The sequence below is a fragment of the Bos taurus genome, chromosome 7, assembly GCF_002263795.3.
Source record: "Bos taurus isolate L1 Dominette 01449 registration number 42190680 breed Hereford chromosome 7, ARS-UCD2.0, whole genome shotgun sequence".
Lineage (NCBI taxonomy): Eukaryota > Metazoa > Chordata > Mammalia > Artiodactyla > Bovidae > Bos > Bos taurus.
This window is the reverse complement of record NC_037334.1, coordinates 2,492,937-2,516,984: the sequence shown is the minus strand read 5'-3', so window position 1 is coordinate 2,516,984 and position 24,048 is coordinate 2,492,937.

The window sequence follows — 24,048 nt, the reverse complement described above, 5'->3', positions numbered from 1 at the left end:
TACTGCCCTTCTTGGGAATTGGGATGGGGATTGACCTTTTCCAGACCTGTGACCACTGCTGGTTTTCCAAATTTGCTGACATAGTGCAACATTTTAATAGAAGACTCAATAAAATCTTTTAGGATTTTAAATGGCTCTGCTGGAATTCCATCACCTCTGTTACCTTTATTGGCAGCAGTGCTTCCTAAAGCCCACTTGACTTCACACTCCAGAATGTCTGGCTTTGGATGAGTGACCACACCATCATGGTTATCCAGGCCTTTAAGGTGTTTTGGTTTTGTTTTTTGTATAGTTCTGCATATTTCTTCCACCTCCTCTTGATCTCTTCTGCTTCTTTTAGGTCTTTACCATTTCTGTCTTTTATTTTGCCAATGTTTGGATGAAATGTTCCTTGATAGTTCATATTTTCTTGGAAGAGATCTCTAGTCTTTCCCCTTCTGTTGTTTTCCTCTATTTTTTGCATGGTTCATTGAAGAGGGCCTTCTTGTGTCTCTTTGCTATTCTTTGGAACTCTGCATCTAGTTTGGTGTACTTTCCCTTTCTCTGTTGCTTTTCACTTCTCTTCTCTCCTCAGCTGTTTGTAAAGCCTCCTCAACCACTGTGCCTTCTCGCATTTCTTTTCCTTTGGGATGGTTTTGTATGCTGCCTTCTGTACAATACTACGAGCTTCTGTCCATAGTTCTTCAGGCACTCGGTTTACGAGATCTAGCCCTTTGAATCTATTCTTCACCTCCACTGTGTTTTTATAGGGGATTTGATTTAAGTTGCACTTGACTGGCCTACGGGTTTTCCTCATTTTTTTTTAAAAGAAATATATATACACACCTATACTTTAATCTGTATCTACACTATATCTATATGAGATTTATTGTAAGGAAATGGTTCATGAGATTGTGGAAGCTTAGTGAGTCCAAAGTCTGAAGAAGGCTTGCTGGTTGAAGATTCAGGAAAGAGTTGGAAGTTTGAGTCCAAAAGCCATCTGTCATAGAACGAGGAATAGCTGATGTCATGCATGGATCCTGAAGACAGTCCGTTGGAGAATTCTCCTTTGCTTGGAGGAAGTCAGCCTTTTTAGTCTATTTAGAACCTGTGCTGATTGGATAAGTTCCACTTGCACTGGGAAGAGTAGTCTGCTTTACTCAAAATCTATGTATTTGATTGTTAATCTTATCTAAAAACACCCTCACAGAAACATCCACAATGATATTTGACCAAATATCTGAGCACCATGGCCCAGATAAGTTAACAACTAAAGATTAACCATCACACATGCTGTAGTGTCCTAAAGCACAGTTGTTCAGTGTGTAGCAACTGCCCTGTCTTTCCATCCTGGCTTAGCACCCTCTGACAACATCTCATTTGGGGCACTTTTGAGTTCACTGCATTGTTTTAATATCCTAACCTTTCTGTCTTTGTTTTAGCCCCCATCCAATTAATCCACACAGCAGAGAAGAGATTTTCAAAAATTCTTGTGGAATGAAGTTTGTTTCTTTGGCATACAGTGCCCTCTGCCCTTTCTTTACAGCCTATCTCTGAAGCTGTTCAGCTAGTTTGATCTCTGACCACATTTAGGATGTTCATGCTTACTCTTTCATGCCCCTATACCTGATTCACAGACTGCCTTTTGTACCTACATTGCCCAACTTTTGCTTGTCAGAATAACAAATTCTAATCAACCCTGCTATCGTCTGAATGTTTGTGTCTCCCCAAAACACATATGTAGAAACCTTAACCCCCAACCTGGTGATATTAGGAGTGAGGCCTTTGAGAGGTGACTAGATTTTGAGGGCAGAGTCCCATGAATGGAATTAGTGTCCTTATAATAAAGGCTCCAGAGAAATCTCCCATAGCCTTCCACCATGTGAGAACATAGTGATAAATCAACTATTTGCCTCTCACCAGAACCCAACCATGCTGAACTTCCAGCTTCTAGAACTGTGAGTGAATATCTGTTTATATGCTATCCAAGCTTTAGTTTTTTTGTTTTAGCAGCCTGAATGGACTAAAACAATTCCCTCAATTTTAGCTCAAAATCTCTGACTCAGGCCATCCTTCACTGCCGCAATCAGACTTTGTCCTTCCCTTATTGTTAGTGCTTCATACATTTCCAGGAAGCTGTGGTGTGTTTTGCTCTGTATCTATGTTGAAACTGAGGGCCCTTTTGTCAGCAAATGCCCAGCAGCTACAATATGACAGGTTTGGTCTGTGCGTTGTATGTTCAAAGATGAAGAAAAAGAACAGGTTGTCTCAACCCCGAGGTTGTCCTAATGTAAAGGACAATGTTGACAAAGTGATCGTTAAAAGACATTGTTTTATGTGCAACAGCAGGGGCTGTGTGACAGGATGTTATGGGGATGGAGAAATAGTTCTCTGTTCCAGATGGGAAAGAAGGTCCAGGAATCCTCCCTACAATATAAAGTCCCCATTTTAGAGAGAACCAGGTGAACAAAAGTTTGAGTTATTATGGTTACCAGATGGAGTCATGCAGGGCTTCCATTCATCTGTGTAAATGGGCCCTTTGGTGTTGAGGTGAAGCCCATAGACTACTTTCCAAAAAAGCATGTTTCAAAGCCTAAAATACAATACATGATATTTTTAAGAGAAACCAATTGTATTGAGACACATTTTCATCAGCAATACATTTTAAAAGCTTTTGTATTATGATAATATATGTTTTGGTTAACTCAGTAAATGACAAGGAGATACATTTCATACATTGGAGAAGGAAATGGCAGCCCACTCCAGTATTCTTGCTTGGAAAATCCCATGGACACAGGAGCCCACATGGTGGGCTATAGTCCATGAGGTCACAAAGAGTCGAACATGACTTAATGACTGAACATGCGTGCACATTTGATACATAAGCAATTTAAAATTCACATTTTAAAAAATTGTGAGAACAGTTGCTGCTTAATTGAAGAAGACCATTAAGCTGTGTATGGGAAGATCATCGGGACAATTCACGCCACGTTGGCTATCCCTCATGTTCATGTTTTGATTTGATGGGTACAAATGTTGAACTCCAGCAGTGGTGAGAGTTCAGTTCTGAGACTGAGTTCATGTCTGACTCCATCGCCATCATCAATACTGTGTGATAAAGAAAAGCACGGCAGATTCATGGCACAGTGTTGATGCCATGAAGACAATTTCAGAGTCCTAAGGTGTTTCCAAGTATTTAGAAAACTCCATTTTGAAATATGTGGACAGAGAACTTTATAGACAAGAAACCAGAAAGCATAGATATGCCATGCAATTGACAACAAGTAGCTTCACATCTGGTGGGCACAGCTCTGCCCATGGCTGGCCTTCTGTTTTGCATGTTCTCCCAAACACAGGAAGACTCAGTTATGTGCAAGGTATTTTAGGACTAATTATCACCATGATTTGCAGCAGAAATATATATGAATGATATTTTTAGATCTCAGTGGAAACTATATTTTAAATCATGTAGGAAAATATGGTTTCTGTGGGTGACAAAGTTATAGGTATTGCTAATTTTATTGCAGTTGGTTGCTTACAATCATAACCAAAGAAATGCTACACCTTATTACAGGTTGGTGAACTTGAAAAGTCTATTTTTTTCTCCTCAAGTTCATTGAACCATGGAATTGAGAGCCCTGCAGTGAACTGTGAATAACGAAGTGGCTGGGCATGTGCCCAGGGCTGCAGGGAAGGTTCGTAGGGCCAGGTCCAGGGACATCAATTCCTTTGTGGTCAGCAAGATGTGATTGGATCATGTCAGTGAGAAAGTGATGGCTCAGATTTGCACTTTAGATTCTGTGGGAGGAGGAGGAGAAGGAAATAAATGCAGGGACAGGGAGATGAGCAGGGAGACTGTCAGGAGCCGCGTTAGATATTACTGACAAAATGGAGGCACGGCCCCAGACCCCTCTCTTCATTCCGCAGGCACGGATCCCGGGATGAAGGAGTTAGGCCTTGTAATTCTGACTTGTCTTTTCCTCTCTGCTGAGTTGACTGAAAAGGAATATTAAGGTGCTTATTGGTCTTGAGAGGAGCATGAGAAGGCACAAAGCCTTCTGCAGCTGTGCTCAGAAAATAATCCATAAAGTTAATCATTGACATTTGTTCAAGGACTTTTATAAAAGACTGTTCCAGGATGAGCACATAGGCTGTAGCTTGAGGCCATGGAAGGGATTGCTATCTGAAGCCTATTTGTGAGGAGAATGTTTATGGCAAAGGAGTTTACTGAATTTAGGGCTTAGAAATAATTAAAACAGAAGTTAAAGATTTAAGGAATGTTGTAAAGTTAGCATATTTTACTATAGCTTATAGAAGTTAGGAATTTTTAGAGACACTATAGCTAGAAGCCTTTTTAAGAGAGAGCTCAGGATGTTAGGGGCAAACAGGATTTAGGAAGATAAGTAGTAAACTGAGGAATGTAGCATGAGTTACAATGTAATCACAAGTTAACTATAGGACACATTGGAAGAGGTAGATAATAGATGATAAGGCTGATTCCCAGAGAATCACTGAAGCAGGAACTCTGTTTGAAGAGCAACATTGATTTATGGAGATATAAATCTGGGATAGAGGGAACTGAAAATGTCAAACCTCTGGCCTAATGTTTTTGTAAAAGTATAAAAGAGAATCTTAAACTTGAAATAAAGAGGCAGTCCAAGAAAAATGAGAGGCTGCCTCATTTTTCTCACCGACACCATTCATCTTTTCAGGTTGAATCCCTGGCTGCTGGAGTTGGACTCCAGCAGGAGACTTTAAGAAGTTCAGTTGAGAAAAGATAGGACATAAACTGGGGTAATGACAGAGGAAGGAGAATCTGAATGTATTATTTATACATTTAAACATTATGTTTACATGTATCTATATTGATTTATAAGTGGTACATTTGATATTTATATATACCCATATACTTTGGAGATAAAATGAGTGGTGTTGGTCATTTATTTGGTATGGTGAATTAATGAAGGACAGAAAGGTGGCCAGAATAACTTCAACCTTTTTAACTTGAGTGACTAGATTGATGTAAATAGAAGATACAAAATGATACAATTGATTTGAAGCATGTTGGGCTTGGTCAAGGAGTCTATTTAATAATCCCAAAGAAAAAATAATCAGATGATGAAGAAATGATGGAATAAAATAAACAATGGATGGAATGATATCACATAGAAAATTCTGTAGGTTAAGAAAATTTGTAAAACAGGTGGCAAAGTAGATAATACATGAATAGGATGTGGAGAAGGCTGGAAGTTGACAGTGATAAGGAGGTGAAAATGGAAAAACTGAATATCATGGGCCTCAAAAACTGGGGTCCACTGCCTAGGCATATGTGTTGCATTATTTAATGAGGATAGGAACCATGTTGAAATTTGGAATGAGGGGGCCACTGTTGCCCTGTGATGGCCATGGATGGACACATGGGGCATGAGCAAAAAGAAGGCACATCCTTAGGATCTGGAAAATTTTAACTCACATCTCCATGGGTATCAGATTTATATACACAATAGTTGGGGATGTTCCCCCTTGTATGTGCATGCTCAGTCGCTTCAGTCGTGTCTGATTCTTTGTTACCCTATGGACTGTAGCCTGCCAGGCTCCTCTATCCATGAAGATTCTCCAGGCAAGAATACTGGAGTGGGTTGCTGTGCCTTCCTCCAGTGGATCTTCCCCACCCAGGGATCAGACCCATGTCTCATGAGGCTCTTGCATTGCAGGCAGGTTTTTTAACACTGAGCTACTGGTTGAAGCCCTGTTCCCTATTGGGTGATCGTAATTATCACAATCAAAGAATGTTCAAACTATCACACAATTGCACTCATCTCACACGCTAGCAAAGTAATGCTCAAAGTTTTCCAAGCCAGGCTTCAACAGTATGTGAACTGTGAACTTCCAGATATTCAAGCTGGATTTAGAAAAGGCAGAGGAACCAGAGATCAAATTGCCAACATCCACTGGATCATTGAAAAAGCAAGAGAGTTCCAGAAAAACATCTACTTATGCTTTATTGAATACCCAAAGCCTTTGACTATGTGGATCACAGCAAACTCTGGAAAATTCTTAAATAGATGTAAATACCCACCACCTGACCTGCCTCCTGAGAAATCTGTAGGCAGGTCAAGAAGCAACAGTTAGAACCAGACATGGAACAACAGACTGGTTCCAAATGGGGAAAGGAGTTCATCAAGGCTGTATATTGTCACCCTGCTTATTTAACTTCTATGCAGAGTACATCATGCAAAATGCCGGCCTGGATGAAGCAGAAGCTGGAATGAAGATTTCCGGGAGAAATATCAATAACCTCAGATATGCAGATGACATCACCCTTATGGCAGAGAACAAAGAACTAAAGAGCCTCTTGATGAAAGTGAAAAAGGAGAGTGAAAAAGTTGACTTAAAACTAAACATTCAGAAAACAAAGATCATGGCATCTGATCCCATCACTTCATGGCAAATAGATGGAGAAACAGTGACACTTTGTTTTTTTGGGCTCCAGAATCACTGCAGATGGTGACTGCAGCCTTGAAATAAAAAGACGTTTGCTCCTTGGAAGAAAAGCTATGAACAACCTAGACACCATATTAAAAAGCAGAGACATTACTTTACCAACAAAGGTCTATCTAGTCAAAGCTATGGTTTTTCCAGTAGTCATGCATGGATGTGAGAGTTGAACTATAAAGAAAGCTGAGTGCCAAAGAATTGATGCTTTTGAACTGTGGTGTTGGAGAAGACTCTTGAGAGTCTCTTGGACTGCAAGGAGATCAAAGCTGTCAGTCCTAAAGGAAATCAGTCCTGAATATTCATTGGAAGGACTGATGCTGAAGCTGAAACTCCAACACTTTGGCCACTTGATGTGAAGAACTGACTCATTGAAAAAGACCCTGATGCTGGGAAAGATTGAAGGCAGGAGAGACGGGGCAACAGAGGATGAGATGGTTGGATGGTATCACCAACTCAATGGACATGATTTTGAGCAAGCTTCAGGAGTTGGTGATGGACAGGGAAGCCTGGGGTGTTGCAGTCCATTGGGTCGCAAATAGTCAGACACAACTGAGTGACTGAACTGAACGGACTGAAAGTCCCAGTAATTTGTAGTGATTGTGATTTTATTAGGTTTCATGCAGTTTTACTCAGATTATTTTATTTGATCATACTACTGTCCAATAAGTAATTTCTAGTTTTTCTTTCCTTTTTATGGATGAAGCTGCTAGGCTCACAAAGTTTCTGTCACTTATCCAGCATCACACTGTTAGTAAGGCAGTTAACCTTAGTATCCGTTCCTTCAACCATCATAATCAAAATATCCCCAGTAGGCCTCCTCATCCTTCCCTTTTTTCTGTCGTGGACATCACCACCAGATCTGACTCTCCATTCCCATCTGACTGCACCATAGTTTTAGTAATTCTGCCAAGATGTGTGTTCTTTAAGCGCTGGCCTTCATTTCACTGTTCAAGAAATTAAAATTCCTCTGTTGGCTGAGGTCATGTTTCCCATGGGAAGATTGAGAAAGCTAGGTTCAGGAAATGTTTATTAGGCATTACATGAAGAAAGGACACTGTAGTCAAATAAATTCCCCCCTCGAGCTTTACTGAGGTATAACTGATACACAAAAAAATGCACATAATTAGTGGGTACACATTTGTTGAGTTTGGACACATGCCTATCCCCACTGAAACCATCACCACAATCAAGGTAATAGACACATCCATCACATCCAAAACTTTTCTCTGTGCCTCTGTTGTGTGTTTTTAAAATTTCGGTAAGAACACATAGAATGAGATCTACCCTCAATCAATTTTTAGGTGCACAATTAACTATATTGTTTGTACTGTTTATGGTAGGCATTATCTTGGGCAGTACTTACTCATCTTGTGTGACAAACTATTGAAGTTCAGCTCCCCATTTCCCTGTCCCTCTATTACCTGTAACCATCATTCTGTTGTCTACTGCTATATGTTTGTTTTAGTTGCCTCACATAAGAAGGATCGTGAAATAGTTGTCCTTCTGTGTTTGGCTTATTTCGCTGAACATAGTTTCTTTCAGGCCCATCCATATTGTCCCAAATGTCAGGATTTTCTTCTTTTTAAAGACCAGAAAATGACTCAATAATAAAAACTACTAACCCAATTAAAAACTTGGCAAAGACATACAAATGGTCAACAGGTGTATGAAAAGAAACACAGCATTAGGGAAATACAAATCAAAGCCATAATGAGAAATCACTGCACAACTGTTAGAATGACCATAATAAAAAGACAAGAGATAACAAGAGCTAGTGAGGATATGCGGAGAAGGCAATGGCACCCCACTCCAGTACTCTTGCCTGGAAAATCCCATGGACCGAGGAGCCTGGTGGGCTGCAGTCCATGGGGTCGCTAAGAGTCGGACACGACTGAGCGACTTCACTTTCACTTTTCACTTTCATGCATTGGAGAAGGAAATGGCAACCCACTCCAGTGTTCTTGCCTGGAGAATCCCAGGGACAGGGGAGCCTGGTGGGCTGCCATCTCTGGGGTCGCACAGAGTCGGACACGACTGAAGCGATGCAGCAGCAGCAGCAGTGAGGATGTGGAGAAAGGGAACCCGTGTGCGCTGTTGGTGGAGTAGTATTAGGTTGACCAAAAAGTTCCTTCAGATTTTAAGTAAAAATAAAAGACACATTTTTCATTTTCACCAAGAACTATATTGAACAACATAGTCATCATTTTGTTCTGCTACCTTCTGTCATTTCTCAGACAAATTCATAATTCCATTTTCCCAAAACTTCTTATCTTATTGAGCAAAGAACTAGGTGCCTTTTACAATCTCTCAGGTATTTGAAATTTTTTTTTCATTAAGAGAATTTTGTAAAGACTTAAATAAATGGAAATCCAAGGGTGCAATATCTGATGAATACAGTGGATGAATCTGAATTTCCCAACCAAGCTGTTAAGGGTTTTTGCCTGGTTATCAAAGAAACATGCAGTCTCGCATTATCCTGATAGAAGATGATGTGTTTTCTGTTGACTAATTCTAGATGCTTGTCAATGAGTGCTGCTCTCATTTGGTATAATTGGGAATAATAGTGCTTATTAGAATTACTCGTTTGGTTTTCCAGAAGGCGCTCATATTAGAGGACTCCCTTCCAATTCCAACATACACACAGCATCACCTTCTTTGGAAGTGGAGATGATGGAATTCCAGCTGAGCCATTTCAAGTCCTAAAAGATGATGCTGTTAAAGTGCTGCACTCAATATGCCAGCAAATTTGGAAAACTCAGCAGTGACCACAGAACTGGAAAAGGTCAGTTTTCATTCCAACCCTAAAGAAAGCCAATGCCAAAGAACATTCAAACTACTGTACAATTGCAATCATCTTACATGATAGCAAAGTAATGCTCAAAATTCTCCAAGCCAGGCTTCAATAGTATGCGAACTGTGAACTCCAGATGTTCAAGCTGGATTTAGAAAAGGCAGAGGAACCAGAAATCGAATTGCCAACATCTGTTGGGTCATTGAAAAAGCAAGAGAATTCCAGAAAAACATCTGCTTTACTGACTACACCAAAGTCTTTGACTGTGTGGATCACAACAAACTGTGGAAAATTCTTAAAGAGAAGAGATGGGAGTACCAGACCACCCGACCTGCCTCCTGAGAAATCTGTACACAGATCAAGAAGCAGCAGTTAGAACTGGATGTGGAAAAAAAAAAAAAAAAAGAACTGGATGTGGAACAATGGACTGGTTCAAAATTGGGAAAGGAGTATGTCAAAGCTGTTTATTGTCACCCTGCTTATTTAACATGCAGAATGCTATGCTTAGTGGCTCAGTTGTGTCCAACTCTTTGCTACCCCATGGACTGTAGCTCCTCCCACCCCCAGTTCTCCTCTGGCCGTGAGGATTCTCCAGGCAAGAATGCTGGAGTGGGTTGCCATGCCCTCCTCCAGGGCATCTTCCTAACCCAGGGATTGAACCCAGGTCTCCTGCATTGCAGGTGGCTTCTTTACCATCTAGCCTGTATGCAGAATATATTGTGTAAATTGCTGGGCTGGATGAAGCACAAGCTGGAATCAAGATTGCCCAGAGAAATATCAATAACTTCAGATAAACAGATGACACCATCCTTATGGCAGAAAGTGAAAAGGAACTAAAGAGCCTCTTGATGAAAGGCAAAGAGGAGAGTGGAGAAGTTGGCTTAAAACTCAACATTCAAAAAACAAAGATCATGGCATCTGGTCCCACCACCTCATGGCAAAAAGGTGGGGAAACAATGGAAACAGTGACAGACTTTATTTTCTTGGGCTCCAAAATCACTGCAGATGGTGACTGCAGCCAAGAAATTAAAAGACCCTTACTCCTTGGAAGGAAAGCTATAACCAACCTAGACAACATATTAAAAAGCAGAGATGTTAACTTTGCCGACCACGGTCCGTCTAGTCAAAGCTACGGTTTTTCTAGTAGTCATGCATAGATCTGAGAGTCATGCATGGACCAAAGAAAGTCTGAGCGCCAAAGAATTGATGCTTTTGAACTGTGATGTTGGAGAAGACTCTTGAGGGTCCCTTGGACTTCAAGGAAATCAAGTTAGTCAGTTCTAAAGGAAATCAGTCCTGAAAATTCATTGGAAGGACTGATGCTGAAGCTGAAAGTCCAATACTTTGGCCACCTGATGCAAAGAACTGATTCATTAGAAAATACTCTGATGCTGGGAAAGATTGAAGGCAGGAAAAGAAGGGGACAACAGAGGATTAGATGGTTGGCTGTGAGAGGGTAATAGGCAGGAAGGCCAGGGGTCTCCAAATGGAGGAAATAGGCTGCAAGTGTCAGACATTTTTTATCTCTCTTAAGCAGCAGGAGGAAACAAACGTGTTAGATTTTTCCCCTCTTCTCTATACAAATTTAAAACGTTTCTCTTAAAATTCTGCGTTGCCATGATGACACCTGGCTCCACCTGAACTTAACTTTTCCCAAACCTTGAGCTAACCAATGCATTTTTCTTATGGAAATGTTTTTCTTAAGCTATGTTAGTGAACTATGCATTTATCCTAGACTCTGTCTTTCTTCAAGTTGATTCTGCTTAAGACTCCGAACCGATAAGGGGTCAACAAACTGGTATATTTTATTCATACATTGTTCTCCTAATCTATGTTAATGAAACTACGTATTTACTTAAAAACCTGTCTTTCTTCAAGATTCATGTCCATCATTTTATGTTCTGAGATGACTCACTTTGTGCCAGTGTTATCTCAAAATGCATGTTGTGGATGAGGGTCATGGTGCCAGTCTCTGAGTTTTGAGACCTTTCCTTTCTCCAGTTATCAGCCTGCTAGTAGCTATATAACATCCGGCTAAAGACTAGCAGGAGCGCACTCTTTCTGCCCCCTTCTGATGTCTATGTCAGAAGCTTTATCTATATCTTTTATATTTTAATAAAACTTTATTACACAAAAGGTCATCACTGGCCCTGGATTGAATTCTTCTCCTCCAGAGGCCAAGAATCCCAGTGTCTTTCAAGGCTCAGGAATAAACTTTCAGATGGCATCACCGACTCAATGGATATGAGTTTGAGCAAGCTCTGGGAGTTGGTGATGGACAGGGAGGCCTGGCATGCTGCAGTCCATGGGGTCACAAAGAATCAGACACTAGTCAACTGAACTGAAGGTATCCATGTCAGCTTTAGTATTTAATAAATACTGCCACAAAAAAGTTACAATGTGAGTATACCAGTGTGTATTTCGCTCTTCAATGCAAACAAGGTGCTGCCTGTCATTTTAGTGAATCTGGGAGGTGTGTATTGGTACCTCATTGTGGTTTTGTCTTATAATCTCCTGGAGTCTAATCAAGCTGAGCATGTTTTTCTATGTTTATAGGCCATTTGGATATCCTACTTTTTTTTTTTTTTTTCATTTTGATGTCCTGATTTTCATGTTTCATGCCCTTCCTTTTATTAGGTTACCTATTTTGTTTTTCAAGGAGTCCTTTTTATTTCATGAGTTCAGGTCTTTGTGAACATATAAGTATAGCAAATACCTTCTCCCACTCATCTGCTTGCCTTTCATTTTCTTAAAAGAATATCTTTCAGTAAAGGTTGGTAAAGTTTTTTTAGTGAAGTTTACTTTATCAATACATTCCCTTATGGGAAGCATGATTTATATCCTGTTTAGGAAAGTTTTGTGGATCACAAAGTCATAATGATGCTTTTCTATGCAATTTGTTGTTGTGTGGGTGGGCATCTAGATTTGTGAGTGGGCATCATTTCTGATTTTAGGGGAAAAGCTTTCAGTAACTCACATTAGGTATGGTATTTGCTATGGTATTTAACAGATCAGTTATCAAGTTAGTCCTTCAGCCATGTTCAACTTTTTGGACCCCATGGACTCTAGCATGCCAGGCTCCTCTGTTGGTGGAGTTCTCCAGGCACGAATACTGGAATGAATAGCCATTCTCTTATCCAGGGGATCTTCCAGACCCAGGGATCAAACTGTGGTCTCCTGCATTGCAGGCAGATTCTTTACTGTCTGAGCCATCAGAAAAGTCCATTTAACAGATATGGCAAATCAAATTAAAGAATTTCTCTTTTAGTTTGCTAAGAGGGATTTTCAGAAAATGCATTATGAATGGATGTCGAATTTTACCAGATGATTTTTCTGAATAAATAAGAATCATCATATATCTTTCCTCCTTTTTTTCATGTTCATGTGGTGAATTACATTGATTTTCCACCTGGGATGAACCACCCTTGTATTTCTGGAATATACTTCACTTGGCTATGCTATGTAATCATTTCAGTAGTCATATTGTGTTGACGGTTTTTAAATGTAAGCTTATTAGAGTGGTTAGTCTCTAATGTTCCTTTGTTGACCAGTTAGGCTGCTTTTTAAAATTTTAGATTAAACGTAGTTAGTTTACAATGCTGTGCTAGTTTCAGGTTTACAGCGAAGTGAGTCGGTTATACATGTACTTAGAACTGCTCCTTTTTAGATGCTTTCTCCAAATAGTTCGTTTCAGAGTACTGAGTAGAGTCCCCTGTACTATACAGTGGGTCCTTATTAGTTTTCTATTTTATATATAATAGTGTGTATAAGTCGATCCGAATTTTGCAAATTATCCCCCTCCCCTTTCCCCCCAATAACCGTAGGTTTGTTTTCTACATCTGTGATTCTATTTCTGTTTGGTAAATAAATTCACTTGTACCTTTTTTTTTTTTTTAGATTCCACATATAAGTGATATCACATGATATCTGTCTTTCTCTAGCTTACTTCGTTCAGTATGACAATCTCCAGGTTCATTAATGTTTCTGCAAAAGGCATTATTTCCATTTTTTTTATGGCTGAGTATTATTAGTATTCCATTTTGGGCTTCCCTGGTGAAGAATCTACCTGCAATGCAAGAGATGTGGTTTTGATCCCTGGATTGGGAAGATCCTCTGGAGGAGGAAATGGCAACCCACTCCAGTAGAAATCCCATGGACAGAGGAGCCTGGTGGGCTATACAGTCCATGGGGTCTCAGGAGTTGGACACAACTTAGTGACTAAGCAACAACAACAAATACTCCATTGTCTATATATACCACATCCTTTTTATTCATTCCTCTGTTGATGAGCATTTAGGTTGCTTCCATATCCTGGCTGTTATAAATAGTGCTGCAGTGAATATGAGGGTACACGCGTCCTTTTGAGTTATGGTTTTCTCTGAATACATGCCCAAGAGTGAGATTGCTGGTAATTCTATGTTTAGTTTTTTGAGGATCCTCCGTACCATTCTCCATAACGACTGTACTAATTTACATTCCCATCAGCAGTGTAGAAAGGGTCCCTCTTCTCCATATACTCTCCAGCATTTGTCTGTGTACTTTTTATGCTGGCTACTCCAACCAGTATGAGGTGATACCTCATTGCAGTTTTGATTTTCATTTCTCTAATAATCAGTGATGTTGAGCATTTTTTCACATACTTTTTGGCCATCTATATGTCTTCTTTGGAGAAATGTCTTCTTAGATCTTCTGCCCATTTTTTTTGGTTGGGTTTTTGTTGTTGTTTTTGAGCTGTATGAGCTGTTTGTATATTTTGGAGACTAATCTCTTGTTGGTTGCATCACTTGCAAATATTTTCTCCCATTCTGTGGGCTGTCTTTTTGCCTTTGCTGTGCAGAAGCTTAAGTTTAATGGGGTCCCATTTACTATTTTTGCTTTTAATTTCATTACTTTAGGATTCAAAAAGATATTGCTTCAATTTATGTCCAGGTGTGTTCTGCTTATGTTTTCCTCTAAGAGTTTTATAGTATCTGGTTATATATTTATGTGATACAGATTTCACTTGTCTCAAACCTACTGTGAATCTTGAAAGTTTCACTGAGGACTCAGGATCCTAACTAAATCTACATCAATCATATTAAATTTCTCTCAGTTGTCTCTCTACCTCCCTGACTACTAAGTTGGTTACATTTTTGAGGACTGCAGGTGAAGGGATGCTGGTTGTTGCTGAAAGCCCTCTTAGAGGTGACTTCCAACTGCATTTCCAGATTTGAGTCCAGTTCTCTTTAAGATTCACAAACTGACTTTCTGACAGCATATAAAGATGAGCTTACTCTTGGTAATAGACTCATACTATTAAAAATCAGAGAGACTTAAAGAACTTTTAATGGAATTGCTGGCTCATAAGGATGTAAATATTCATTTCTCTAATTAGCAGCTTGCTAACAGGTATAAAACTCCTTACTAAAAACTAGCAAAAGGGCACTCTTTCTGTCCCCTTCTGATGTCTAGGTCAGAAGCTTTCTCTATCTTTTTTATACTTTAATAAAACTTTATTATACAAAGAGCTCTGAATAATCAAGGCTTGTCTCTGGCCCTGGATCAAATTCCTCTCCTCCAGAGGCCATGAATCCCAGGGTCGTTCCCAGCTTGCAGCAGCAGCCTTTCAATAGCTTATAGACTCAGATGACCTGGAAGGGCTTGCTCTAGACACACAGTTTTCTCCTGCAGACAGCAAATAATCTTTTGATTCATTTCACAGTCTTTTACACCACTTAAGAGTTCTCAGTATGTACATTGTACTTCAATTGTTTAAAAGTTAATTTAAAAAATTGAATTAAGCATGGAGAATACAGAGATCAGCTTTCTCAACTGTTCCCCAAGATTTCTCTAAATTCCTGAGAATTCCTCACTGAACAGCTTTCTTTAAAAGCTTCAACCTCTCGTAACAGGGAAAAACAGAATCTGACTCCATGTTTGATATGTTTCTTTTACTTTAAACCTTTGCTTTCCATTGCTTTTGTTTCTATAATCTCTGAAAGCATGCTGTCTGTAACTCTAAGCATACATAATGGCCTGCCTCAGGGAACCCTGCCCCTCTGCCTGAAAGTTAAACTGAAATGCCTTTGTTCAGCTCACAGCTCACAGGGAGACATTCTGACCCTGCCCACCTGTAAAAGTCTGCAGAAAAGGGAAAAAAAAAAATTAGCATATCTCCTCCATGATGCTGGCCATTCCAGGAGATATTTGCAAGACCAATGGCCATTTTACTTTAGTTCCTTACCTCATCCCCATCTCTGTTCTAGAAAAGAAACTGGCGTCCAGACCCTGATAAGATGGTACTCTAGGACAGATCTTCTCGGATGCCTGGCTTTCCAAATAAAGTCATTATTCCTTGCCTCAACAACTTGTCTCCCAATTATTAGCCTGTTGTGTGGCAAGCAGACCAAGTTTAGATTCAGTAACACTCTTGCCACGTGGCTGGCCTCTGTCTTACTTCCTTTTCCCCAATTTCCTCTCCAGAGACTAACTACCTCGATGTCTATTTGGTGCATGTGTGCGTGCTCAGTCACTTCAGTTGTGTCTGACTCTTTGCGACCCTATGGACCATAGCCTGCCAGGCTCCTCTGTCCAGGAGATTCTCCAGGCAAGAATACTGGAGTGAGTTACCATGCCCTCCTCCAGGGCATCTTCCTGACCCAGGGATCAAACCCGCATCCACTGCATTGCAGGCAGTTTCTTTACCACTAAGCCACAGAGAAAGCCCATCTACTTGGTGGGGAGGAGAAATTGCCTGTAATGTTGATTGGAAAAGATGATTTGAAGATCTGCCTCAAAGAGTTTTCTCATTGCCCTCTTTATCTTTTTTATTTTAGCCACCACCTTCAGTTCCAGTTCCAGAAGTATCTGATTTACCACTGTTGGAAATGCTCTCAAACGGTGTCACAGGAATAAAACAGACAATCAAAAATGGCCCGGCAAGGCAGTCTTTATTTCTGCAGAAGGATGTGCTACAGACAAAGGCCTGGGAGCGAGCACACTTGAGTGGGAAGTCTGCTTGGTTTGTATCCCTAAGACGCAGGTTCCCTCCTCTGACTCCTCATAGGTTGATGACCAGAGTTTCGATCTTTCCTGGATGTTGCCTAAGTTTTTTATTAGACAATTGGTCTCCATGAGGACTCCTCCATGAGGAGTCCTCCTCCATGAGGACTACAAGTAGTACTTGTAAGTTCCTGATTGGAGAGTTTATATTAACTCTTTTCCTCACCCTTTCAGTTCTTTGCTCATGTCCAGGATAAAGCCTGTGAAATTAGCCCACCAAAATGTTCTTATGAGGAAGGAGAATCAGGAAGTGAAAAGAGCAAAGGATTGGCAAGAGCTACCATTTTAGGAATCTTATTCACAAGATGGCTATATACCTTTCTGTTCAACTATTCTAAGAAAGAATCACCCCTTTATTTCTTATAGCTTCTCCCCTGATAGAAAAGACCATATCTTTCTTACATCATTTTGAGGTTTCTGAGATATAAAGTCAGACTGGCTTTTAGCTTTTGTTATAGCTGTCTGGAATCTGGCATTTTTCAAGATTTACCAAGAATATAACATCTATCTGCTTTTCAGGTCTAAAATGTTGCTGGTGTGTCCTTGCCTGATTTTCCCTGACTTTGTGAGTTAACTTTTCAAATAATACCTTAATTTTGGCTTTGCTAGGTTTCAGAAGTGGAGACGGAAATGGCAACCCACTCTAGTATTTTTGCCTGGAGAATCCTATGGACAGAGAAACCTGGCTGGCTGCAGGCTCTGGGGTCGCAAGAGTTGGACACAACTTAGCGACTAAACCACCAGGTTTCAGAAGGGAACAAAATTTGGTGTATTATCAGAGATAAAAATTGTATCCCTCCTGTTAAAAAAAAAAAAAAAAGCTGTTAATGGTAACAGAGGATGAGATCGTTGAATGGCATCATTAACTCAATGGACTATGAGTTTGAGCAAACTCTGGGAGATAGTGAAGGACAAGGAAGCCTGGCATGCTGCAATCCACAGGGTCACAGAATCGGAAGTGACTGAGCGACTGAAGAACAATAAAGAACAGTAAGACAGAGTTTATTCAAGGCGGGGCGGGCATTGTGATTGGGTACAGGGATCACTGCAATGGAATCTAGCAGTGGGGAAGAAGGATTGGGATCAACTCCATACACAGCATGAACAAGTAGGAATTTTTGGCTAAGGAACCAAGTTAAGGGGTGGATGGTCAGAGAATAGAAAATTCCTAAGAGGAGGAAATGTCAGGGGTGAGGGAAGCCCAACGTAAAAGAATACTTACTGAAAGCAGACATCACCTGAGGCATGGTAGAGGAGGAATTCCCAGATTAGCTCAGTTGGTAAAGAATCTGCATGCAATGTAGGAGACCCCGGTTCAATCCCTGGGTTGGGAAGATCCACTGGAGAAGGAAATGGCAACCCATTCCAGTATTCTTGCCTAGAGAATCCCATGGACAGAGGAGCCTGGCGGGCTACAGTCCATGGGTCGCAAGTGTCAGACATGACACAGCAACTAAACCACCACCAGCACCCCCACCACCAAGAGTGATAAGATACAGGGGAGGGAGGATTCTGGCTACACTAATTCAGTAGGATTCTTGCTAAAATTTGACAATGCAGAAACAAAAACAAGAACCCATCAGTTGAGGCCTAGTTGAAAATGAGCTCGGAGGAGCATGATTAGAGCGTGACAAGCTTAATCTCTAAATATTCTCTTTTTAAAAGGTTTCTGGTCTTTTTGTTGTTGTTGTTAACCCGGGGTAGAGTTGCTTTATGATGTTGTGTTAGTTTCGCTGTATAGCAAAGTGAATCAGTTACAAATATACATATATCCCCCTTCTTTTACATTTCCTTCCCACCTACATCACCACAGAGCACTGAATAGAGTTCCCTGTGTTATAAAGTAAGTTCTCATTCAGTTCAGTTCTATCACTCAGTATTGTTTGACTTTTTGCGGCCCCATGGACTGTAGCACCCCAGGCTTCCCTGTCCATCACCAGCTCCCGGAGCTTGCTCAAACTCATGTCCATCAAGTCAGTGATGCCATCCAACCATCTCATCCTCTGCAGTCCCCTTCTCCTCCTGCCTTCAATCTTTCCCAGGGTCAGGGTCTTTTCCAATGAGTCAGTTCTTCACATCAGGTAGCCAAAGTATTGGGGTTTCAGCTTCAGCATCAGTCCTTCCAATGAACACCCAGGACTGATTTCCTTTAGGGTTGACAGGTGTGATCTTCTTGCAATCCAAGGGACTCTCAAGAGTCTTCTCCAACACGACAGTTCAAAAGCATCAATTCTTTGGTGCTCAGCTTTCTTTATAGTCCAACTCTCACATCCATACATGACCACTGGAAAAACCAAAGCTTTGACTAGACAGACCTTTGTCGGCAAAGTAATGTCTCTGCTTTTTACTATGCTGTCTAGGTTGGTCATGGCTTTTCATCCAAGGAGCAAGCATCTTTTAATTTCATGGCTGCAGCCACCATCTTCAGTGATTTTGGAGCCCCCTAAAATAAAGTCTGTCACTGTTTCCATCATTTCCCCATCTATTTGCCATGAAGTGATGGGACCAGAGGCCATGATCTTTGTTTTCTGAATGTTTAGTTTTAAGCCAACTTTTTCACTCTTGTCTTTCATTTTCATCAAAGACTCTTAAGTTCTTCACTTTCTGCCATAAAGGTGGTGTCATCTGTGTATCTAAGGTTATTGATATTTCTCCCAGCAATCTTGACTCCAGCTTGTGCTTCATCCAGCCTGGCATTTCACATGATGTACTCTGCATATAAGTTAAATAAGCAGGGTGACAATATACAGCCTTGACCTACTCCTTTCCCAATTTGGAACCAATGGACATGGAACAATGGTATTCCATGTTTGGTTTTAATTGTTGCTTCTTGACCTGCATACAGATTTCTCAGGAGGCAGGGAGGTGGTCTTGTATTCCCAACTCTTGAAGAATTTTCCACAGTTTGTTGTGATCCACACAGCCAAAGGCTTTGGCATAGTCAATAAAGCAGAAGTAGATGTTTTTCTGGAATTCTCTTGCTTTTTCAATGATCCAGTGGATGTTGGCAATTTGATCTCTGGTTCCTCTGCCTTTTCTAAATCCAGCTTGAACACCTGAAAGTTCATGGTTCATGTTCTGTTGAAGCCTGGCTTGGAGAATTTTGAGCATTATTTTGCTAGCATTGAATGAGTACAATTGTGTGGTAGTTTGAGCATTCTTTGACATTGCCCTTCTTTGGGATAGCAAAGAAAACTGACCTTTTCCAGTCCTGTGGCTGCTGCTGAGTTTTGCAAATTTGTTGGCATATTGAGTGTATCACTTTAGCAACATCATCTTTTAGGATTTGAAATAGCTCCACTGGAATTCCATCACCTCCACTAGCTCTGTTCATAGTGATGCTTCCTAAGGCTGACTTGACTTGGCATTCCAGGATGTCTGGTTCTAGGTGAATGATCATACCATCATGGTTATCTGGGTCATGAAGATCTTTTTTGTATATTTCCTCTGTGCATTCTTGTCACCTCTTCTTAATATCTTCTGCTTCTGTTAGGTCCGTACCATTTCTGTCCTTTGTTGTGCCCATCTTTGTATGGCCATGGGCTGCAGCAATGTGTGGGATTCCCTGGACCCAGCACGTGGGGGCTAGGAAAGACCCAGCCGTGGGTCTCTGGCACCCCAGTGGCATCGGAGCACCAAGTGGAGGGTCGCACACTGTGGGTCATCCAGAGGACCCAAGCCATAGTGGCTACTATGACTCTTTCCACAGTGCTTCTTCATAAATGTGGACTCCTACAAGGGCTATGAGCATCACAACTTCCCTTGAATTTGATCTGGATTTAGATAATTTCTTATGAGCTATCACAAGATGGAGGAGTAGAAGGTTCTCATTAGTTATCTATTTTATACACAGTGATGTATATATGTGAACACCAATCTCCCAATTCCTCCTACTGTCCTTCCCCTTTGATATCCATAAATTTGTTTTCTGGTTTCTGGTCTTTAAAAAAAATCTCTCATTGCATTGTTGTCAAAGAATGTGATATTTATGAAACCAATTCCTCAAAATGTGTTGAAGCTACTTTTGTAGACTAACTCGAAGTCATTTTTCATAACTGTGTGATTAAAAATGTGTTTTTATTACTTTGGGCGTGCAACATTCTTTACGTTTGTCAGTTAAATCAAAGTTGGTTAATTTTGCTCTTCGGATATTATATATCTTTAGTGATTTTGGTGAGTGTGGGGGTAGATTTTCCTATCAATTATGGAAAAAGATAGTTTAAAAATAACTCAGTGAATTTGTCAATTCTCTTTTTTGTTCTGTCAATTGTTGCTGTATTTATTTTGAAACTCCATTATTAAATATATGAAAGTTTATGCTGCTGCTGCTAAGTCATGTCAGCTCTATGAGACCCCATAGATGGCAGACTCTATGAGAGTCAACTATGAGATGTCAACTCTATGAGACCCCATAGATGGCAGCCCACCAGGCTCCTCCATCCCTGGGATTCTCCAGGCAAGAACACTGGAGTGGGTATGCGAGTTTATGAATATTTTCTTTTCCTGATGAAGTAACTCTTTTATTGTTATGTAATTACCTTCTCTTCCTCTGGCGATATTTTTTGGTTTAATTTCTGTGTGTGTGTGTGTGTGCGTGCACGAGCATTCGTACACACACACACACACACACACACACACACACATTAACTTTTGGGGGTTAATATTTGCCAGGTATATCTTTTGCCAGTTTTCCACTTTCAAAGTTTGCGTATTCTTATGTTTCTTGGAAAAGACTCTGATGCTGGGAGGGATTGGGGGCAGGAGGAGAAGGGGACGACAGAGGATGAGATGGCTGGATGGCATCACTGACTCGATGGACGTGAGTCTCAGTGAACTCCAGGAGTTGGTGATGGACAGGGAGGCCTGGCGTGCTGCGATTCATGGGGTTGCAAAGAGTCGGACACGACTGAGCAACTGATCTGATCTGATGTGATCTGATGTTTTAAAATGTAGCTTAGATTTATAAGAATGTAAGTCTGACAGTATTTTTCTTTCCATTGGAAGTTCAGTTCATGTGCAAATACAGTAATTACTAATAGACTTGTATTTATTGCTGTGCTCTTCTTATGTGTTTTTTATTTTTCTGAATTTTTATATTAGTGGATTGTTGGGTTTGAAGGAAGTTTGGTTTCTTTTGTTCCTTTTCCCTCTCCCCATTCTACATTCTCTGTCTGCTTTTTTTTTTTTTGAAACTGCACACTCTGTGTTATGGGTTTTATCAAGGGCCATTTCTCTACCAGAGCATGATGAAGATGTTCATGCAATTTTTAATGTAAGAATGACTTTGTAGTTCTGAAGCAACTCTTTGATTCAAGGTATTTGAATTAAAAAAAAATACAGTGGTAGAGTTTTACTTTGTTTGTTGCCATCTGGGTTACCTTAACTTGATTAAATGAACTGTGAAGATTTCCATGTTTTTCAATATGATACCATGCAGAGCCCTGTGAGTCTCCTGGGTACACAGAATTTCTTTGTCCCCATTTCTTTGATTATAAGGAAAAACCTTCATTCAGGCTTCCTTCATAAGGTCACTTCCCTGAGTTCCAATGGGCAGATTCAAGAAATTGTTAGTTAGGGAAGGAAGAAGATGTGAGACCAGGGGAAACAAACAGTCAAGAGCAGCCTTGTGCTTCCCCATCAACAGTTACACACAATAATATCTTTGAGCTATTTCACAGATACTGAAATCCCCTCCAGGTGGGAGAAGTTAGTGATTAATGATGATACACTGACCACAAGGATGCAGACCCCAGACCAACTGAACCTGAAGCTTGATGATGTCAACTTCTACTCACCTCGCCATCCACCCATTGGAAGAATGTCCATGGACTGATCATGCCCTCTTTGAATAATTACTATAAATCTTCTTACTATCTTCCCCATGTTGGGACACATGGTTTTGAGGGCATGACACATTGCACTGTCTCCCTTTGCCTGGCAAAGCAATGAAGCTATCCTTTCCACTTCACCCAGAACTTTGTCACACATGGTTTTGAGGGCATGACACATTCCACTGTGTCTCCCTTTGCCTGGCAAAGCAATGAAGCTGTCCTTTCCACTTCACCCAGAACTTTGTCTCTGAGATTTGACTTGGCACTGCTGTACAGAGAAGCTGAACTTTCAACATCAAATATCATGATATAGTTCAAACAGCTCTCAAGAGAAGGAGCTGAGCACGAGTAAACACAGTGAAGACGTATTTTATTCAGTACTACTGCAATAGGGGTTTCAGTAAAACTGAACTCAACTACCAATACAGCAAAGACAGCTGGGGATTTACAGCTCCAACAAGCAGGGTAAAAAGGGTCAGTGGATGGAAAATCGCCAAAAAGCACACAGCAAATTTGGGAGATTCTTGCTAAAAGAAGGCCAAGGACTTAGACATTGAGAGTAGGGTATGAAGGCTTTGATCAGATATCAGGAATGGGTGATTGTAGCTAAATTAGCAGTATTCTTGCTCAAACTGGGCTCCACAAGCCAAGGACAGGGCTCAAGGTGGAAGCCTAGTAGAAAAGAAGGCTCAAAGAACCTTCCTAATGTTTGATCAAGGGTTAAGTCTTTGTCACATCAACAGAATGAGGCATATGAAGCTAGCAGTTATTTTTAGAAAAACAAATATTACAGTCCAAGCCACTATGTTGATCTGACCTGAATGTCATATACTTCTCTGGATTCCAGTGGCAGATCCAGCTTAACTGACTATTCTGCCCACAAATTAAACTGGAGATTTTGTCTGCATTTTATACAGCTGCATTCTATACTGTAGAATTCTATACAAGGCTCCTCTGTCTATGGGATTTCTCAGGCAAAAATACTGGAGAGGGTTGCCGTTTTCTTTTCCAGGGGATCTTCTTGACCCAGGAAAGGAAGATCTTCAAACCCAGGTCTCCTGCATTGCAGCAGATTCTTTGCCCACTGAGCCACCAGGGAAGCCCTTCTATACAGCAGGGGTCCCCAACCACTGTGCCATGGACCAGTAGAGTCTGTGGCCTGTTAGGAACCAGGCCACACAGCAGAGGTGAGCAGCAGACAAGTGAGTGAAGCTTCATCTGTACTTACAGCTGCTCTCCATTGCTCACATTACTGAGGTCTACTTCCTGTCAGACCACCGGTGGCATTAGATTTTCATAGGCGTGCAAAGCCTATTGTGAACTGTGCACATGAGGGATCCAGGTTGCTCACTCCTTATGAGAATCTAATGCCTGATGATCTGAGGTGGCACTAAGGCAGTGGTGAGTGGCTTAGCACTGAGGAGTGGCTGCGAATACAGATTAGCAGAAGCAGAGAGGTATGACTCTGAGACCATAATAAACCGATTGCTTACAGACTCATCAAAACCCTATCAGCGAGTGGTAAGTGAAAATTAAGCTGCATTTGGTGGCAGGTTTTAACTCAGAATCTGACACCTAATTTAGTCCATGTGTGGCCAGCTCATTATTTTATTTACCGCTTGCATCCGTGCCTTTGTCTGGCACTGCACGCTTGTCTCAGTCAAGGTTTGGTAAGCCCAGAAGCTAAGACTAGCCAAAATGAGTAAAAGCCAAATGTCACTGGAGAGCTTCTTTGAAAAAGGGGAAAAGACCCAATGATGAGACACCAGAAGACTCTAAGACTTCCAACAAAAGGAAAGTTGCATCATTTTTTTTTTTGTACTTGTATTTCTACATTTAAAAAATTAGTTAATTTTAATTGAAGGATAATTACTTTACAATATTGTGACGGTTTTTGCTATACATCAA